This window comes from Petaurus breviceps, unplaced genomic scaffold, assembly GCF_028583685.1.
Source record: "Petaurus breviceps papuanus isolate PSGF00001 unplaced genomic scaffold, PetGlider_PUasm1.0 90903, whole genome shotgun sequence".
Taxonomy (NCBI): Eukaryota; Metazoa; Chordata; class Mammalia; order Diprotodontia; family Petauridae; genus Petaurus; species Petaurus breviceps.
The window spans coordinates 10,906,517-10,923,522 of record NW_027187376.1 but is presented as its reverse complement, the minus strand read 5'-3'; the positions used below and the strand labels follow the sequence as shown (position 1 = coordinate 10,923,522).

The window sequence follows — 17,006 nt, the reverse complement described above, 5'->3', positions numbered from 1 at the left end:
AATGGGGGAGACAACATGAAACCAGCTATGTTCAGAAAAGCTAAATATGTGATATAGTCAAAATAATTATCAGAGGAAAGGTATTAATTAACATTAAGAGGGATTGGTAAAGGATTCTTGTAAAAGGAGATATTTTAGCTGGGACTTGAAGGAAGTCAGAGAAGCCAAGAGGCAGAGCATTCCAGATATGCAGTACCGTCATGGAAAATGCCTAAAGTTGGGAGATGGAGCATCTTGTGTGAGGAACAGCAAGGAGACCAGTATAATCCTCCACTTAGCAAACTGATTTTCTACATCTAAGATATGACCAAGTCATCACCCCTGTTTTCTCTCTGCTCCCACTCAGAGAGTTCTAGTGGCTTCAAATGTAAAGTTTGTCCTTTAAAACCTTTCACAACCTATTCCCCTCCTATCTTTCCCATATACTTTCCCTTTACTACACTCTACACACCCTGTGATCTTGGTGTTTCAACTGCAAACCAACACTCTATTCCCTAGCTCCATATCTTTGCATTGGTTCTCTCCATACCTGCAATGCTCTCCCCACTTACCAGTCACTCCCTGACTTCCTTCAAAACCTAACTCAAATTCCATCTCCTTAAAAAGACTCTCCCTGATCCCTCCATCTGCTTTGTGCCTCTCTCTTTCTCTCAGACTGCCTTCAGTTTACTCTGAATTTATCTTATCTTTACATAGGTGTAGGTTTTCTCCACCATTGGTTTATGAGCTCTGTGAAGGTAGCAGCAGTGTTTCTGCCTTCCTTTGCCGATTAGTGCAACCTGGCACATTTCAAGCACTTAATAGAAGTTTGTAGAATGACTAATTTTATTCATCGCCTCATCAGACTCTCATTCACTAACAAATTTGTCTGCCCCAAGTTGTGTATTTCCTTCTAGCCAATGCCTTTAGTAAAAGTGAATGTAGTTCATGTTCCATTGTTCCTCTGTTAGATGCACAATTACAGAGCTTCTCCTGTCAGAAATGCCCTGCAAGGCTAATCTATAAAGCACCTTTGGGCGCTCATGATAGGTTATCAGCAGCCGATATCATGGGATAGATTTTGGATGTGGAAAACGCATTTGTGATCATCTAGACTGAATCTCATTTTGCAGATGAAGAAATTGAAGTTGAGAGATTAAGTAGTTTGCCCAGTGGTCATGCTGTCTGTAAGGTGTAAACACGGAATACAAAGTCATGCCTCTTGACTCCCACCCAATCTTTTCCCATCAATCTTTTCACTGCACTGCAATAGCTTTGTCATGGACCCATTATGAAATGAACTTAAAGGTTTCTAAAGTTCTTATAAGAGTCAGAAGTATGTTGAAAAGTATGAAATTTAGAGTTGGCAAGGATCTTTGAAATCATCTAGTTAGTCAAAACGCATATTGCAGATGAAGGACCTAAGGCCCAAAGAGTACAGTAATGCCCCAAATTCCATTGCAGATCTAGATGCCAACCATCACTACCTTGGCTCTACAACTCACACCAGGAGAGCATTAAGAAGGATCATTACAACACTTTTCTAAGTCCACCTAGCCCGTTAAATTCAAGAGTATGGGCCCAATGCTACATTGAGAAAGTGAAATTAACTTCCTTGGATTGTCCCCAACTCTGTGTTTAACTGCTGGGATGGGTACTGGGCAGACTTTCAAGCCTTATAAAAGACTTGAAAGACTGCTTAGGGGCAGACTAATCTTTAATTTCTTGGTTTTCTTTAAGGAAGATATTGGAAACACCTTTTTTTTTTTTTTTTTTTTTTTTAGAGCCTATCTTCTAATACAAGTGGAAAAAAAACCTCCAACAAATTAGAGATCTTACCTAACAAAAAAGCAGCTTTAGTTGATTTAAACTTAAAATTGGATTCTTTGTGCTTCATGCTCTATCATTTGGACTACTAATATTGGACACATCTGTAATCTTATCAATGCCCGTTATTGAACAATTTAATTGTAATTTTGAGGAGAGGAGACTAAATCTAGAAAACCCATTTAATAAACCAAAATTATGAAAGATGGTTTTTCCCCTGGGTTTTTTCCCCCAGACACTAAATAAATATCATTATATTTTTTCAGTCTCCTGACTTTTTTTTTTCCTATAGGGTATAGAAGTTAATAACAATTTATGCACAGTGTAAGAGTTTACATATTTTAATTGTCCTGCTAAAAGATGATTTATGAAATGTATACATGTAATCCTTTTCTGAATGAAAGAATCAGGGGAAAACTGCAGGGATTTACTAAACACATGCTTTTCTGATTTTTTTTACGCTATAGTGGAAAGAAAAGCAAGTGACTTGACAGATCCAATGATTGCAATTTAGATATGCTGCTGTGTTAAGCTGCCCCGAAGCAGGAGGGCCTTTCTACTGAATGAAATCTATTTAGATTTATATTTAAGGTATTGTTAAGATAGGAGCACAAAAGTCTTGACCCATGTCTTTGAAATGACAGATGTTCACTGTGGAGGGAGAGCCTGAGGGCAACCTAAATCTCCAATGTTTCTAGACCTTTTCTTTGATTAATAAGTTAGCTAGAAAAAACACACGGTGCTATTTGCATAGCAGCTGTTCCTGGTGCTGCATCTGCAAGTGCCTTCTAAAAAAGAGAACAGTAATACAAATACCATAGGCCTCGGAGCTAGCAAAAGTAGAAAGGTATCATCTCTTTTCCCTTAGAATTTTGTTTCCAATAAATGTCTGTAATAAATGGAAAAAGTGGCAAAGATGGCCATTTCTTATTATCATTATAATACAGAAACATGTTGCCTGGTTTCCTTTTATTTGATAAAACATTGTGGAAATATACCTCTAACCACTCCCTATTCATTCTTCTCTACTGGCTAGTTGTCATGGAGCTCACATCCCTGCCAGACTTAATTTAGTTTTTAATGCATTTTTAAAATTTTGTGTGGTTTATGTGCCATGTAAAAATGAAATAAAAAGCTATTTTGGCTATACCAGAGGTCTTGAGATAATAGTAAGAGCTGACATTTATTTATATAGCACTTTAATGGATTATGGGATCATAGCTTTAGAGTTGGAAGGGATCTTAAAGGTCATCTAGTCCAAGCCTCTTATTTAAATGATTAGGACACTGAGGCCTAGGTAGACAGATAAAGCATTTAAGTGCTTGTTGGATGCCAGACACTGCTAAGTGCCAGGAATACAAATACAAGGAGAAAGAAAGTCAGCCCACATCCTCTTGGAGCTTATTCTAAGGGTGGGGGAGAGGAGGAGGTGAGGTCAACACATAACAGACACCTGAAAAGCTGGGGAGCAGAGAAGGTAACTATATGGTACAAGATAGAAAAGTCTGGAGAATTGGGAATAGAGCCAAATAAGGAATGAGCATGGTTGACTTGGGCATTTCAATCAAATGGAAGTCCAAGGTGGGTGGGTGGAGACTTAACAAACATAAGAGAGTGGTGTGGTCATCATCCAGGGTGAGAAGGCTGCTGGAGAAGGGGAGAAAGGGCAGAGGTGTAGACTGAAGAGACTTGCTCAGGATCACACAGGTCAACAGCTTTTTTAAAAAGTATTTTTGGAGCTTCACCTGTGATATTAGTGCAGGTAATGTCTGAATAAAAATCTCTATCTTAGAAAACTTTACTTTGATTTAGTCATAGAGCTTCCTGGGACACTGAGAGATTGACTTGTCCATGGTTAAACAATTGTGTAGCTATGTAGGGCAGGATTGGAATTCCTGTCTTTTTTTTTTCTTTTTGGAGGGGGGAAGGCAGAGCAATTGAGGTTAAGTGACTTGCTCAAGGTCACACAGCTAGTAAGTGTGTCGAGTGTCTGATACTGGATTTGAACTCAGGTCCTCCTGATTCTAGGGCTGGCGCTCTATTCATTGCACTACCTTGCTAGCCTGGAATTTCTGTCTTTCTAACACCAAGTCCAGCCTTCTATCTGCTTTGCCACCCAGACTGTGTACTGTCCTTCCAAGCATAATGTAATTCTATAAGGTAGTTAACATCACACTTAATAGCAACTAGGCTTTGACATACTTTAAAACTTCCTGCTTTAATTGTGGGCATGGGCATGAGTTATGCATATAGAGTTATGGGGGAAATAGTTCTATTTAAAAGAATATTTACAAAATGAATTATACTTATTTTTCATTATTGTGCCAAAGTAGTCTTGGCAAGAAATAGGTTCAAGTCCCCACTGTGGTACACAATCAAAATGATTCAGCAAAGACCAGTGGTCAGATGGGTAGAAAGAGACCCAAGAGAAAGCTGTGTGCTAGGAAAGCCAAAAGAGAAGAAAATAGGAATAGCTTGTAGTCAGCAGTGTCAGATACTATGGAGTCAAGGACTGAGAAAAGGCTGTTAGATTTTGTAGTTAAAAGATTATTAGCAACTTTGGAGAGATGTGATTACATAGGTTAAAGAAGAGAAAGAGAGAGAGGGAAACAGAGAGAGAGACGGAGGGAGAAAGAAGCAAAGGCAATACATGGAGGTAGTTTTCTCATGGTGTTTAGCTGCGAAAGGAAGGAGACATATAATTGGCCGAGATAATAGTATCTAGTGAAAGTTTTTATTTTTGAAAGATGGGGAAGACTTCGTGGTGTTTGTAGGCAACTGGGAAGAAACTAGTATATAGGAAGTTATTGAAGATTAGAGATGAGAGAGGTGATAGTGGGAACAATCTTTTGGAGAACAAAGGAGGAAATATGATTAAAGGGGTATATGAAGAGAGATTGGCTTTGGCAAAGTGAAGAACCACCTCATAATCGTAGCCTGGGTTGAAGGAGGAGTCAGCAGAGAATAACAGAAATCTGAGATGAAGTATAGAGGATCATTTTTTTTTCCAATGAAACTAAGGCCCTCAACTGAGAGGCAGGGGAGAGGATGACATAGGAAGTTTGAAATAAAATACTTAAATTACCTAAGGTCACACAGGTAGCAAGTGGTATAGTTAAGAGTTGTACTCGGGGTTTGAGGCTTCATACCCAACAGTCTGTTCCATTAGAGCACATTGCCATATAGTCGTGATTGTGTAGTGTTCCCAACATGTATTGAATATCACAGATGCTCAGTAAAGGGCTCCTCCTTTAGGTCATTGCTATGGGTAGGTGGCATCTGGTAGCCTTGCTCTCAGCTGTAGCTTTTCATTGCACATGTCCTTGTCACCCTCTTTTACTACTCCTGAAACTATTAGTAAATAGTTGCCTTCTTATGGTTTCTCTTGGCAAATAGTCAAGTGTAATTCTTCATGCCCCATACCATTCAGCCAGAGAAAATTATTCTGTGTCATAGGTAGCCATATTATCGTCCCAGAAAGAAATATTCTAAAACTTCTATAAGTCATTTCTGCTTATAACACAGAGCAAGACAAGGAAATATAATTTTTGGAGCTTCTCCTCTTTATGTTATTCCTGCCAATTTTTTTTTTTTTTTTTGCCACACAAAATTTCACCTAGGGATTGGGGACATTCTTCCTCCCAGTGGATCCCTAGGGGGTAGCTATGTACTAATGTTCAAATTATTTTAGATGATAATCCACTACACCTAGGATGAAGGGGTTTAGGGAGGAGGATTGCTTTACTCTCCCAGTTAATTTGCTTACCAGAAAAGGAGAGGCAAAGGTAGTACAAGATTTAAAGGTACAGTCACGTGGTTGCACATTGCCAGTCTCTCATGTCTGTATTTCACTCTCCATAAATTTACTTACATTGCTGGATCTGGACAGCAAACAAGTTATTTTGGAATTTGCTGGCTAATGCAAGTAGCTGGGTGACCCAACATCTCTTCCTTCATTTCTCCCTCAGCCCCTTGTAGGGTATGATTCTTAATCAACAAGAAGGATATTAAGACTATTGCAAATCTATATGTGTATATATAGATGTACATATAGAGATATATACATCTATAGGTAGAAAGAACTCTCTAGATAAATCTATATAGAGATATATCTATCTCTGCATCATCTCTCTCTTTTCCTCCCTCTCCTCTTTCTTTTGTCCTTCATTAGTCATTGCTAATTTAATTCCATCCAATTTCTTATATAGTATTTATATACTATATCTATCTATGTGTATACACATTTCTTTAATCTCCATATTTCATCCTATCTTTCTTACAATTCATGCTAAGTTGCATCAGGAAAACATGTTTTCTGTCTCTTATCCCCTGTTTTTCTGCTATTTCTTTTTCCCTTTCTCTTCCCATTCTTCATTCCATATGTGTAGCCAAAAGGGGCATAGCCAATAGATATAAAGTTATATTTGCGATCCACCTGCAATATGGAAAAGAAAAATCATTAAGTTCAAAGTGAATCTTGACATAGAATGATTGACAACAGTACACTCACAGAATGTATTGCTTTTTTCTTTTTTTTCATTGAAAATGTACCATTATTTTGAGCATTTCTTGGTAGAAGAGGTATTTGTGAGCTAGCCTTAGAACTTAAGCCTCACTTTCATGACTTACTTTTTCATGTTAGCTGATAGATTCCAAGTTCAAAATAGCCTTCTGACCAATGCAGTCTCTTTAGATTGGGAACTTCTTGTAATTATATTTTTTCTTGTACAAAATTAAAGATCTCATTGATATTTTTATGTTGCCTTTGTTTGCTAACCAGCAAAAGGGCATGCCTAATTTCCATAGTGCGTGTGTGTGTGTTTGTGTGTTGCATGTGTAGGGAGAGATAAATGAGAGTCTCATTTCACATGACACTGTCCCTCAGTAAAACTTAGTGATCTGTTTTAAGCTTCAAGATGCTACTGGAGATTAATAGGCTGCTTAGATTTTCATGATGGAAGATGATATTTGACTTTAGTTTTATTAAAACAGATTTGCCAATCCAAATTAAACATTGGCCATCTCAGGGTCAGTGGTAGCATGAAGAAATAAAACAAAGAGAATCTATAAATGTATTCAGAACAGATTAAAGATTCAAACATCTGCCAGTTTTAATTTTTTTAAGTCAAAACTTCTTTCAAGAGAAACGCTAATCCATTAAATAAAGAATTACTGAGAACACATCTTTTGGCTGGCATGTTAGAACACAAGCATTAGGACTGACTTCATTTAAAAAAATTTATACACAAACACATATCCACATATACATACACACATACTTATATGTATATACATACATACATTTATATATGTGTAGTATGGAAAGAAGAAAAATCAAATCTAATTTTAAGTATAGACTTTAGATTTCCAAATGAATTTTCTAAAGAATATAAGCATAGGGGCAGCCAGGTGGCTCAACAAGTAAGAGATGGGATGACCTGGGATAGAATCCAGGCTCAGATACTTAGCACCACACCCAGAAATAACTGGCTGTGTAAATTTGAGCAAGTTACTTAACCCCAATTGCTTTAAAAAAAAAAAAAGAATATAAGCATAAAAGTTCCATAGCTCTATACAGTTGCTGAATAAGTATATGCTATAGTAGAAAAAACATGTGCTTAGGATTCAAGAACCCTAAGTTTCAGGCCTTCTTTTGCCATTAACTTACTATACCTTGGGCAAATAAGTTAACCTGTCAGGGAGCCCAGCTTTCTCATCTGTAAATTAACAATTGGGCTGGTTGACTTTTAGGATCCTTTAGCACTGTGTCATTCTTTGTAACATTTTTACTTTGTAAAATTAAATCAGTTATCTCCTAGTAGAAGTAATGAGGCAATCCCTCTCATTCACCATTCTGTTTCTTTTAAATGCCTTGTGAATGGAGGGGCATAAGCATTTATATAGTGCCTATTCTATGCCAAGCACCGTGCTAGTTAGAATGACAGAACTAGTAAGCAAATGAGACTGGATTTGAACTCAGATCTACTTTACTCTAGACTCAGTGCTCTATCCACTGTACTATTTAGATATCTGCTAAGGCTGCAGAGACAGAATGACAAAATCCTTTCCCTCAATGAGCTTACATTTCACTGGAGAAATGAAACATTGACATTACTGTGAATGCAAGAAAATTTGAGGGGAGGTCGAATACTAATAACTTTTTTGTAGATCAAGAATGGTTTCAAACAGGAGACATTGTCTGAATTAAGGCTTGAAAGAAGGGAGTGTATTCTAGACATGGGGAATAGTCATGCAAAGACACAGGGATGGAAAATGCAATCCTGGGTTCAGAGAACAGCAAGTCAGCCATTTTGCCTAGAACATAAAGTGAGTCAGGAAGAGTTATGTGAGCTGCAACTGTAGTCTGCAATTGAGTTGAAAAGTACAATTGCATTGACATTTTGTTCTAGAGCTAACAGTGAGCCACCAAGATTCTCAAACAGGGTTGTGATAGGATCAGACTGGTGATATAGGAATTTAACATTGATAATTTCATGGAGAATGGGTTAGAGAGGGGAGAGACAAGGCAATATCAATTGGGAAGCTGTTGCAGTAGTCCAGATGAAAGGTGATAAGGGCTTGCTTTACATAGGGTGGTTGCCCTGGAAACAGTGAGAGTTGTGGTGGAGGTAGAATGTGAAACACTTGGCCATTGGCTAGATGGGGGAAGTGACAGAAAGTGAAAAATTGAATATACTTTTGAGGTTGGTAACCTGGAAGGACTGGAAGGATGGTAGTAACCTCATCAGTGGCACTTTAACAAAAAGAAAAAAAAAGTTGATGTTATTATATATTAATCCTATTTCAGAAATTTCCTGGCTATTCCTTATTATTTATTTGTGTTAATTATTGCATATAGATTCTGAATACTTTTCCTTCAACTAATTGAATTAACAGGGTTTTTTTTATGTTTTCTTTTAGATTTCATTCATCTGATCCAAGGTCCCCTGTGATTACCAGCTGAAACAGAGGTGGGTAATCTTTCTAGTTTGATCTGTAATTAAACAGAAAATAAACACAAATCACATAATTGGTCAATAGAAATTCTAAATATGGGAGGATTCTTTTCATAAGTGATAGAAAACTGGGCTTAGGAATAAGAGGAAGAACCATTCATGGCTTATGACTATTGCTGATAGATTTGTACATCCCAGGTATACAGATGCTTATTTTCATAGGTCATATAATTCCTCATACATTATTTTTTGTTTGTTTTACCTGATATATTAACTGACCATTGTATATTGTGGTTATAAGAAGATTAGTTCTGCTGATGAGATATATAGGAATATCTTCTGTTTTCTGTGAGGAATTCTGTGAGTATTGCAGGAGGGAATTTGAAAAATTGTTTACTGAAGGAGAAAACATCACCTTTTTGAAATTACCAAGTGCCTTACATGATTTTTTTTCTCTTTCTTATGTATAGAAATTGTAGTTAATCAACAAACATTTATTAAGTACCTTCTACATACTAGGCAATGTATTATGCATTAGGAATGCAAAACAAGGTAAAAGTCCCAGCTTTCTAAAAGAGGAGATAACATGCAAACAACTATGTACAAACAAATTATATATATATATATATATATATAAAGGATAAATTGGAAATAAGCAGTAAAGGAAAGGCCCTAGAATTAAGAGATATTTGGAAAGACTTCTTGTAGAAAGTGGTGTTTTAGCTGTCTTGAACTTGTTCCATTCTCTTATCTTTGGAAATAAGAACAAAAAATTTACCTGATCATGCTTTTTATTTGTGGGTTTTTTTTTTTTTTTTTGCTTTTTCTCTGATCATGCTTTTTAGCGTCCTTATTCCCAGAAGTCTCACAGGTAGCAAAGTAAATGAACCAGAATTTTCACCCCCAGAATTCTGGCATAAATAGCCACATGAACTAGAAGAGTAACTCTAACACCAGTTGACAATCTCAAGAAAATGACATTCTAACAAACCATCAAATAATCCCCAAAAGTAACATTTCCTGAATCTGCAAGAGACATTTGGTCTCATCTTGTAGCTTAAGGTTAGGAGCTAATGCAAAACATATTTTCTGATTTGGTAATTTCAAAAATTTCTGAAAGTAAGGGTTGAGAAACAGCTTCTCTGTGGTAGTTCCAAATTAATTTAGGAGAGTTTGCCATTTGGTTTACATAGTTTTCAAATGTGTCATAAATGTAGGGGTTTTTTGACTGGTACTCCAGTCAAAGTATCTGAGCTCAATATGCTGAAACAATGTAGAAGATAATCTGTGTGAATTGTCTTAGGTTTGGCTGGTCACTTTTTCTTTCTGCTGAATACACATTCAGATAAACCTTCCCTCCAAATAAATTACATTCCCTTCAACTAATGGGAGACAAATGCCTTTAATGCTTTGGAGATACCATGTAGTAGAAAGAGATATAGACCTTGGTTTAAATTTGACCAATTAACACACATTAGCAGTGTGACCACAGGCAAGCCATCACTTAGCCTCTCAGTTTCATCATCTGTAATAAAATGATAACAATGGCTATGGTACTTACCTTGCTGGATTGTTGTGAAGGTCATATGAGATGTTTCAAATGCCAAGTATTTACAAACCACGAACATTTATTTAAATGTCAATCATTATTGTCATTAATGAACATATTGTCATTCATTCTTACTCAACCATGGATCTGGATTCAGAAAGCCTAGGTTAGAGTCCATACTCCTTACCTTACTAACCATGTGCATGACCGTAAGCAAGTCACTTAAATTCTAAGTCTTAGTTTTGTTGTCTGGAAAAAAGGTATGATTAGAAGAACCAAAGACCCTGCTAGAATACAAACTCCTTGAGGGCAGAGACTGTTTCATTTCAGTTTCTGTATCTATGATATCTTTCTTTGTGCCAGGTGCTTAATGAATGGTTATTAACTGATCCATTGATAAATGGATGAGGCAACCTACATATGACAAAGAAATAAATAAATAGGGGCTTGCTGAAAATCACACAGAGAAATAGTGGCAGATCCATGACTACAACTCAGTCACCAGACTCTTTAAGCCAGGGCTCTTTCTATTATACCAAGCTGTCCTTTGCATACAGCTTGCTCCCTTGCCAGATGCAAGTAGAGCCTAGGGGTAAAATTCTTGAAGAAGCATAGCTAAATTTTCTTTCTGTTTACTCATCTGTATGCATTATGTAAACTATCCTTATGGACGAAAGTCTTTCAAGGTTTCCTTTTTTGCCTTTTTTCTGTGAAGTAAGAATCAAAGCTGTGTAGCATAAATTAAATAAAAATCTTAAAGATGTTGGCAAAGCTCAGAAGTTTAAATCTCATGTTTAAGCAGGCGATATACAGTACTGCAGTGTTTAAGTCACATATCTAAGGGCAATCCATTAAGCTTTTCTCCCAGAGTAGAAGGCAGTCACCACAGGAGCCCTTTCTTGTTGGAACATTAATTTAGTAGCTGCTGTTGTTAACATGGCTGCTTAGCTCCTTGTGGCTGACCACTTTCCAGGGAGAAAGAACTGAAGGGGACATTTTGAAAACATGAATAAAAATAAAAGAGTGAAGGTCTACATGTTATGAAAATCATAATATAATAGTATGGGCTCAGCAATGGACTATGCTTCCAGATAACCAGAGTATGGGGAGATTTATCAACAGTAGCTGGCCACCCACTGATGAATTATTTGGCTTCGATAGTCCATGAAGAAAAGGAATATACAAAATGGTCCTTAATCTTGTGTTCCCTCCTTCTGAATTTGCAATGATGGTAGCATAATGGTGGAGTTTAGGGACAATGGGTCCTAAGAATGACTTCATTTTAGATGATATATAAACATTAACTTAACTGTTCTTTCTTTATATACAATCCTCCTTGAGGGCAGGGACTATTGTTATTTTTTATTTATATCACTAACAAGTAGTGCAGTACCTGACACATAGAAAACAGTTGATTGATTGATTATCTATAGGTATTTTAAATGTGAGATCCTTGTCCAATGAGTGAGTGATCACATAACTAGAGAAAATGAATTCTATCAATCTAAACATGTCCTCAGAGAAATATAGGATTGGAAACAATAAGGTAGACTCAATCATATAATAAGAATGAAAGGTAACTGATAGCTCACATGCTCCTTTCATATTCATATTGAATTTTAAGTGAATATTTCATATTTACTTAATGTCCAGAGAACCAGGAGAAAACACTCATGCCATTTAGTGAACCCTCTATTTTGGATTTATAGGGAAACATGGACAAGAGTTGTATAACATGGTTGGCCATTTATTGAGTGTCATGCAATCAGTAGCACTGAAGGTAGTACACATATCAGTAAAGTCACAGATCCACTGGGATAATGGACAATCACAATAACAATCCATGACAACTGTTCCTTTTCCTACCTCTGCCCAACTTTGTCACCCTCTCTTTCTCATATCTGTATATGTAATCTTGAACATGTATAGCTATAGAGTGTGTGATAATATGATGCAGTGCCTTCCAGGCACAGTCAGGGACATATCACCAACTCCCTCTCCTTTCCCTTACTGGCTCATCTGTTTATTACTTCTCTCTCTCTACAGGTTCCAAGGTAGATTGAAATATTCTGGATTATTCTCTGGGATATTCTCAGAAATGACCAAATTTTCTTGTCTCCTGCCATGTAGTAAAATCGGAGACATCTCACCTGTGATGAAAGAGTTTTCCTATCTTTATTTTGAAACACAGTCTGTTAGATTGACATTGTTAATGGCTGTGTCATTTATTAGTAGTCTTAAGCAATAGAGAGATACATTCAAATAAAGCATAGAGAAGGCTGTGATATGGATTGCCTATCACTTTCTCCCTATACATGACTCCAAATCAGTCTGAAAGGGGCATCCAAAGGATGAAATCAAAACTCTAGAAAAGCATAAAAAAAAAGTTGCTATGGAATGAACTCCACTGATCAATTTTCATAGTTTCTAGTTCAGCCGAGTTTTAGTTTTAGACGTCTCCTGCCACAGGCCTGTATTCCTTCCCCTAGCCCTCCAATCTATGTACTCATTTGCCCACATCTCCCATTTGCCTCTCTATCTACCCTGCCTGGCATCAGAAAATATTTCAGGAAGTAATTATGAACTTCCCTAATACCTATGAACAACCTAGCCCAGCAATAGGGAATCTGTGGCCTCAAGGCTACATGGGGCCCTCTATGTCCTTAAGTGATGCCCTTTGACTGAAGTTTAGATTCTGTCAAAGGGCCATACTTGAGGACCTAGAAGGTCACATGTGACCTCCAGGCCACAGGTTCCCCATCCCTGGCCTAGCCTAAGGACCCTCTATCATATCACCCCAGTAAGTTCCCCCCAAAATCTCTGTGATTCTGGAGAGGTTTTCCAAAATCTCAGTAAATCTACATCTCAGAAACCTTGGTAATCTTATTAAAACCTTAGTAAACCATGTTTACTAAGACTGCAACAACAGTGTAGGTTTTCCTAAGGTATGGCATCATTTTGGAAGACATACTAATTAAAAGATGTCAAAGGCATTGCAGAGAGAGGAACATGATGAAACCTGAGTTTTAGCTAGGGCATCACTAAAACAAAATCATCTGCCGAAATATGAACAGGCAGATCCTGTACAAGAAACATTTTATTTTGAGTACACAGATGGGAATGAAATGACCACTTAATTAAATGGGATAATCAGTTATCTAAATCATATTTTAGGAGGCCAGTTAGAAGCAGCAGTGTTTTTCATTAACTTATCAGAAACAACCAGAGACTTAGCCCAGAGTATAATTTGTAGTTAGAATGTTCCCAGTCTCTTTATCTCAACAGTATCCATATTTTTTAGAAGAAATATTTCCTTTTATACTGAGCATTCATTGCATAATTAGATCACTTGGTTTATACGATCAGTGTTAACTGTTAGAAATGTGTAAATTAGTGATTAATCAGTATTACTTAACTTTGAATTTAAGTTAAGAAAATTTTACTAAGAAATTAAGGTAAATGAGAGAAAGGACAAATTCTAAAAACATTTTATAAATTCAGATATTTGGATACTTTTTTTTAGAAAACTTAAGGGTTTGAATCAATTGAACTAAATCTAGGTATCTGATTCTCATAAAGGACTAGAGAATTCCAGAAGAATGTTCTGTGTTAAAAATCATTGGTGCCCCCCTACTAGGTTAAGTGAAGGGATTAATCATAACCATCACAGTCATTTCATAAACACTGAATACATATGATGATCAACTATGAATGACTTAGCTATTCTCAGCAATACAATGATCCAAGACAATTCTGAAGGACTTATGTTGAAAAAAGTTATCCACCCCCAGAAAAAGAACTGGTAGAGATTGCAGATTGAAGCATACTTTTTTTAAACTTTCTTTTTTGTTATTCTTTTTTTTTTGGTCTGCATTTTCTTTTGCAAAAGGGCTAATATGGAAATGTTTTGCATCACTGCACATGTATAATCTATATCAAACTGCTTGCCTTTACAAGTAGGGGGAGGAGAGGAGAAAGGAGAGAGAATTTGGAACTCAAAATGTTTTTTAAAAAGCTAAATAGTGTTGCTTACTTGCAATTGAGAAATAATAAGAATTAAATGTTTTTTTTAAAAACCTAAACAAGTATGTAATAGTATTGATCAGGATAATTGTCTTTAAAATTAAATCAGCTTTTGGTTGCCCAACCATTGAATCTCCTTGAATTCAAAACAAAGCAAATAAATTAATTTTTAAAATGAGTAAGTTCTTAAATTGAGGTCCACAGATCCTATACAGGATCAGTTAGTAAATGTCTAGGAATCTATGAACTTGAACAAAAAAAAATGGATCCTTGTTTCATTAAAATTTATTTCCTATGTATTTTTATGCTTTTAAAAACATTATTTTGAGAAGGGAATCTATTTTTTGCCAGACTTACAAAGGGGTCCACGACCCCCAAAAGGTTAAGAACCCTTGACCTAAAAAAGTTGCCGTCCTATTATCACTCAAATATCCAAAGCTCTAATTTCACCTATTTCCAGTCTTTTCTCTCTTATTTCTATCTTGTTTAGCTTTATGCTGTTTCCTAACCACGGATCCAGCACTTCATTATCTACTCTTTATATACTCCCAATTCCAATAGTGTTTTTTATTTTGCAAAGATTGAAGCTTATGAATTTTAAATATGAATGTATCTAGCTCATTTAAAATATCATTCCTCATTGCTTATCTTATTCTTTGCCTGCCTGAACATGGATAATGCTCATTAGTGCATCTCTCAAGACAAAAGAAGAAGTATTATAAGTCAATAGATTTGGAACAGAGATAGGCTGTAAGTTGTCAGAAAAAAATAAATAAGTAAACAAACAGAAATAAATAAGTATATAGACAGGGGGAGAGGGGGAGAAGTACAAAACAAGCTATCATATAATTCATAAGTGACCAGCATGAAGTTTTCATCTTTGCATATGATAGCAGCCGTTCAATTACTAGAAATGCTTTTAAGAAGAAATGCACAGGAAAATAACAGGTGGCATACTACTTGCAAAGCTCAACATGTGATACAATTGAAAGTTTCTATCACTGATCACAAAGTGGCAGAAAATATCTTAAAATTTTAATGTTTGGGGTAGAATACTTTGTCAATAGTTTTCTTTTTTAATTGATCTTATCAAGCTCAGAACCAACTACTACCCAATTTTCTAAATTATTCAAATGAACTGAATCAAACCTGTGCTTACTTCTGACTATAACTAAATACAGCCCTAGACACTTGCCTGAGTATCAGAGAAGTTGAGTGACTTGCCTGTGGTCACACAGCTTGTAAATTTCAGATGTAGGACTTGAAACCAAATAAATACTCCTAAATTTAAATCCAGCACTGAACTCCCTAATACCACACTGCCTCTCTCACCAAATTATTACATTGGGCTTTTTTTTGTGTTTTTGTTTTTTTGCCTTTTTTTGGAGGGCAATTGGGGTTAAGTGACTTGCCCAAGGTCACACGGCTAGTAAGTGCTTCAAGTGTCTGAGGACCGATATGAACTCAGGTCCTCCTGACTCCAGGGCTGGTGCTCTATTCACTGTGCTACCTAGCTGCCCCCAAATTATTACTTTGACAATAAATGAAGGAGTAGTTTTTACTACCTTGCAGTTTGTTATGGTAAGGGAATTTGAAGATCTTTCCTGCCTCTTAACAGGCATCACTTTGAGCCCAACAAGAGAAGCTTACGGAAGATTTGGTTTTTCATCACACCTTTTGTTACTTTGTGATTAGGCAGTGGGTCACAAAGGTTGTAATGTTCTCTGACCCTGGAGAAGGCTATATATATTCCCTGATGCGAGATTTTGCTTTAGGGCTCACTTATAGGAAGAATTGTGTGATTCGGGCAGATGAGACTCTGTGTAGCCATTGGGGATCCCTCCCTCTCCCCCCCCCCCCCCCCCCCCCCCCCCCCCCCCCCCCCCCCCCCCGCGCCCCTGCCTGGCTTTGAAACCTCAGATGTTGGTGCTTCTCTCTCTGGTAACCTACTATGTATGTATCTGATGGTCAGACAGGAGAAATCCAGTCTGTTGAATTGTTATTTTCTCTGTCTGTACTTTTTGTCTACTTGATATTTCTGTATTTTCTCTGATGTTCAGGGTGACAACTTTTCCCCCTGGACTAAGTAAATGATATATATGTTTGATTAAAGTAAGATTGTTAGCCCTTTTTCAGTTTCTTTCCTTTAGAAAAGCAAATCAAAGAACCCGTGCTAGCAGCCCTCATGGATGTGCTAGGATACTTGCTGTTAATGACTAGCAACACCTTCTTTATTTTTCAACCTAGCTACGGGTCAGCTTTTTCTTCTTCACAGTGACTTTTTCATAGTTTCCTGTGACCCAAGAACTCATGGCAGACTTCTAGTTTTGAGCCATATATAAGGTTGGGTTGGTCCTCAATTGGCAGAATCAATCTTTCATGGGCACACTAAAGAAAGCCTTCCCATCTTCAGAGGGCTTGGCAGAATTTTCACTATGCTAGCATAACCTTTGGGACCCCAGGGTTTCTGCCAGCTGTAGGGACACAAAAAGAGGAGGGAAGGCTTTGTGGAAGAAATTGATCTGTATTTCCTCTACATTCCAATGCATGTTGTCTCTACCTGTCTTATAACACTTATGTCATATTGTATTGTGGCATGTCATTTCTCCCCTAAGGGATGATAGGATCTCTCTCTCTCTCTCTCTCTCTCTCTCTCTCTCTCTCTCTCTCTC

General features: G+C 36.9%; 1 protein-coding gene across 16 annotated transcripts in view; it reads left to right on the top strand.

Annotated features, from left to right (window-relative positions):
* Window positions 1-17,006, top strand: part of MAP2 (microtubule associated protein 2) — a 373,092-nt gene that overhangs the window by 80,771 nt on the left and 275,315 nt on the right. For all 16 annotated transcript variants that reach the window (XM_069075243.1, XM_069075251.1, XM_069075250.1 and 13 more), the window contains one exon: window positions 8,728-8,777. The gene's annotated coding sequence lies outside the window, so the exon portion shown is untranslated. The remainder of the gene's footprint in view (window positions 1-8,727; window positions 8,778-17,006) is intronic.